Below are 5,067 nucleotides of genomic sequence, written 5' to 3'. Positions count from 1 at the left end.
GTTGAGATACCGGGATTAAGTGCAGCATTCAACATGATGTAGATCGCAATTGTGGCTACTACTACTACTTTTTTGACGCTTTTATTGCCGCCGTTTGCTTCTACTGCCACATAATCGATGATACTACATATACTATTTATGATAGTACATCTACCTTTACTATCACTCTAACAAATGTAATACTAATTTAACTTTGTTCAGTGCAATAAACATTTTTCATATTATCTGAACTTCTATTTTTCCACATGGAAAAAGAAAATAATTTTTTTTTAATTTGGCAAACAATTGCACCACTTTGGGAGCATAAATGCCGTTAAATATGAACAACAACAACAATTTAACTTTAATAGTTCTACAGGCCCAGAACAACAAACACAAAACAACACATACGTAAATCATCAAACACACACATACAAACACACTGCTGCAGATTTACAACCACAAACTAATACAACAAACAAACAAATAACAACAGATACAAAACAAAACAACAGCAGACATACAACAACAACAACAACAACATACATACAACTCCACACTACACGGCAACGACACGTCATACCACGCGAAACGACACGACTCGGCAGCCACAAACCACACAACAAAACACACCACACCACGGCGTGCCTTCATGTAATTACTTTTGCAAAGTTTTTCTTTATACCTATAGCAGCAGTTTATTAGGGCGACCACTGGATAGCTTTCATTTTCACTGATACACAATTACTTCTATTGATTTTATGAGCACTGTTACCATGCTATGCAGCTACAACTACTACTAACATATATCAAAAATGACAGTAAGATTATCAAATGTTTTTAAATTAACTTATGTTTTTATTGATGTTATTTTCGTTATGTAATACTACAATGCCACAAATACTATTTAAAATACATTACTGTTGAAAATACTACTGCAAACACCATTACACACTGCACGTACAAATGAATATTTCAAAGCAAAATCTTTCATCAATATTTAATAAAAATACTTTTTTAAATACGGACACTCCTGCAAGTATTTGTTGTTTAATACAGACACTCCTACCAATATTATCCTAAATACTACTAAAAATATTGAAAATACTCTTTTAACACAAATACAACTGCAAACTTATTACAAATACTACAAGAAATACTACAATAGAATTGTTTTCCCATTCCAACAAGCAGGTCCCAAGCTGTTTGATGACATCTGCTTTATTGCAGGTATTATTTTTAACTGCCTCTTCATAGCCATTGTTATATTAGTTTTTTAGACTATCTTCATTGTAATTATTGTTACTGGTTGTCAATGACACTAATACTCTTAATGTTTTAATGGGGTTTAAGCTATGAAATGTGACTATAGAAGTATTATTATTAATATAACAACAACGTACTAGTCAAAAAAATACACATACTAGTATAACAGTAGCGTGCAATGTTGTAGCGCTATAGGTACTGATTGAAGTACTGATTTAGCAGTGACCAGGTTCGATTGCAAAAAGATCCCAGCCCAATGTTCCACGTGTATTTACATGCACTGTGTCTCTGTTGCTGATGTGCCTGGAAAATATTGCAGAGAGAATTGCGAAAAATAATATTCAATCTAACAAAAACCATCTTAATTAGTAGTAGAATAAAATTATTTAAATAGAATTAGTAGAATGAAATTATTTAGATAGAAATGGCTGGGGCGATAATTTTGTTGGCACCTCATGCCATTTTGCTTAACTCCACTGTGATTAATTTTTATTCTTTTTATTATTGTAAATGCTTTTGTTATTTAATAATAAAAGTCATAATAATAGTCATAATACTTGTCATAATAATAATAATAATAATTATTATTATTATTATCATTTAACGCCCTTTAATTGTTCCACGCGCCGATACTTGCCGTCATAGTGGTGACGTCATAAAAGTGATCACGTGACGCATTCGTACGACGTCCAGTTTTACGTTTATGACCGTTATGAAGAGTATAAAGCAGGCTACTGATGACCACAGGGCTCTATGTGCATGTACATGTACACATACATACATACATACATACATACGTACATACATACATATATACATACATACATACATACATAAATACATACGTACATACGTACATACGTACATACGTACATACGTACATACATACATACATACATACATACATACATACATACATACATACATACATCATATTAATAATACATACATACATACATACACACATACATAGACTTAATACATACATATATTATATATGGAATGTACAATACATACCTAGTGAACTTGAAATGTTTTTTTAACTTTTTACGTTTGTAATCAGATGAGTGTACGTACCCACTTAGGTAGGTATGATGAAATGAAACTTGTTTTTATTGTGCTATGACGTTGCCAAACTGTTGGTTAGAAAAATTTTAAAAAAATCAAAATATCAAGAATAAAAAATTGTCGTATTCACAGCACATTATTGCAAGTTTACTGAAAAAATTTCTATCAAGTTTACTATAAAAATTTCTATTAATCTCCAGTTTTTACATTTTTTTAATTTTTAAATGAATTGATTCTTATTTTAAAATAAAATAATAATTAGCTCATAAGTTTAGGAACTATTTCTTTATTAAAAAATTATACCGAAACTTGCTAAGAACTGTTAATTATTACACACTAGTGCGGTTACAAAAATGTTTGGCGATCTTTCAAACTTGGCCGCCCTGAATAACAAAAAAGTCATAAGAATTATGCATTATATAGGGACCTCTGTGAAGGTTGTAGAATTCCTTTCCACCAATTTCTAATGGTATAATACTGCATTTCATCATTGTTTGTTTGTTGCTAGAAGGTCTCCGCGTAAATTTTTTTTGAATTTTTTTACATATTCGCAAAGGTAGCTCAATGTATTGAATCTGATGACAGTTTTTCAATTTTTTTTTCTACGTCGAAAAATAGAATTCAGTTTTATTGGCCATTGCGGTCTCATCACTCTTGCTCTTTCATATGCTCTGTGTGTGTTTGTGTGTGTGTGTGTGTGTGTGTGTGTGTGTGTGTGTGTCTGTGTCTTACAAAATTGCAATGGTTTTAAAATTATAATGCTTTTTTCCTCTCACATTCACCACATTCTCCAGCAAACACTTCATTTGTATTAACAACATTAACATCATAAACACGATCATCCATCTACGTTGTTTGAATCATCATTAGCAATAACAGCCTCATTATCATAATTAATTTTCACACTCACGTCATCATTGCCACCATCAGTGACGTCATTATCATCACCACCATCTTCTTCGTCATCATCACAAACATCGTCTTCACGATAAACATCATAACGGCAAAGTTGGAAGTCAGTGTTGGGCAATAAACAGCAAATCTGCAGTAACATTTTGTGTTCTTGTGTGTGTGCATGTGTGCGTGTGTGTGTGTGCGTGTGTGCGTGGGTGGTGTGGGAAGTTAAGTTTTGTGTAGATGCAAATGTGCCCTCGTATAAATGTGCGTGTGAATACGTTTTTTCCTAATCTTGTTACCTTTATTTGTTTTTATTTTTGAAACTGAATTTCTGAATGGTTTTATTTTTTTCTGAACTCCTATTCTCTAAAACTTAATTTTATAAAAAAAGCTTCTGTTTCATTTTTTCGTTTGTTGTTTTTCAGAGCATCCAAAAATGTTTTGACAGCTCACGTGTGTTTGAGCACTTTTTATGACAATTTCAAGACTCCTCTTTTTCAAATTTAGAAGGAAGAAAAATTTTTTTTTCAAAATTCAGAAATGTTGAGTGGAATAAGTTCAGTCTTGCTGCTATATTGCGAGAATCCTTGGAGATTCAACAAAATATTATTCCAATTATACGGCACCATGTGTGTGTGTGTGCGCGTGTATGTGTTTGTGTAGATGAGTGCGTATGTGCGTATGAATGTGCGTGTGAATGTGCGCTCAAGTGCATTAAATTTAATTTTTCCTTCTGAATTTTCACTTTTCCTCTGTATATATTTTTTATAACTTTTTGAGTCGAGTTCCTAGAAGCAGTCATAAAGCGTTGAGGATTGGCTTTCAAATTAGGTCACAAGGTTAATAGGTCACTGGTGATGGCGTGATGATGATGATGATGGTGATGGTGGTGCATATGATAGGAATGATGATGATGATGACGATGACGATGCTAATTATTATCATAAAAATACAGACTATAATAAAATGATGAATGGCGATTACAACGACTGAGAATTGGAAAAGATGTTCGTAATACATTGATTGGACTTGCTGTCGGTCGGGATGGATTCTTGTACACGGTTGATCATTTTGAATCCTGCCACTGATCAAGATGGTGATGACGTCAAAGAAATAATGACATCAGTGATGACGCAGATGATGTTGATGACGATTACGAAAGTTATATTGACGATGACGATGATGATGCGGAAAGAGAGGAGGAAAAAGATAATGATGCTGACGACGACGATGAAGGTGATGACGAACGAAGATGACGGTGACGTCACTGATTATGATGACGATGATGATGATTAGCTTGATGATGAGGTCACGTGGTCAAGCGTTAAACTTTATCGACAAGTTATTTTGGCGGGAAGGAGAATTGGATTGGCGTTTGTATGACTGGCGGTGGTGATGATGATGACGATGATTATGGCGATGATGACGATGATGATGGCAACGATGATGATGATGACCGGCGGTAGTGTTGATGATAATGATTGCGGCAAGTGTAGTGATGGTAGTGAAACTCTAAATGGTGTTTATGATGATAGTGATACCCATCATCTTTTTCAACGTCGTCATCATCATCTTTGTAATCACTGCCATCATCGTCGTCATTCATCATCATCACAATCGTTATCGTGGTCAATGTACGTTTATTCTCCGTCATAACGGTTAGGGCAATCATTTTAGGAATGTATGTTGATGGATTCATGGATTGACAAGCAGTACGATTAGCTAGGCCTTCATCGTCATCATCATCATCTTCTTCATCATCATCTTCATCATCGTCACCATCATTTTCATCATCATCATCTTCTTCATCATTTTGGTCGTCATAATCATCACCATTATGAAATATATATTTTCTAG

At 33.7% G+C, this 5,067-nt stretch overlaps 1 protein-coding gene across 1 annotated transcript in view; it reads left to right on the top strand.

The window, feature by feature from the left end:
* HELRODRAFT_151277 (hypothetical protein) overlaps window positions 1–5,067 on the top strand; it is a gene marked incomplete at both ends in the record, with an annotated part of 10,107 nt that overhangs the window by 4,393 nt on the left and 647 nt on the right. The gene's annotated exons all lie outside the window — the stretch shown is intronic.

The sequence above is a fragment of the Helobdella robusta genome, assembly GCF_000326865.2.
Source record: "Helobdella robusta unplaced genomic scaffold HELROscaffold_39, whole genome shotgun sequence".
NCBI lineage: Eukaryota > Metazoa > Annelida > Clitellata > Rhynchobdellida > Glossiphoniidae > Helobdella > Helobdella robusta.
The sequence above is the reverse complement of the archived record's forward strand: the minus strand, read 5'-3'. Positions and strand labels throughout refer to the sequence as shown.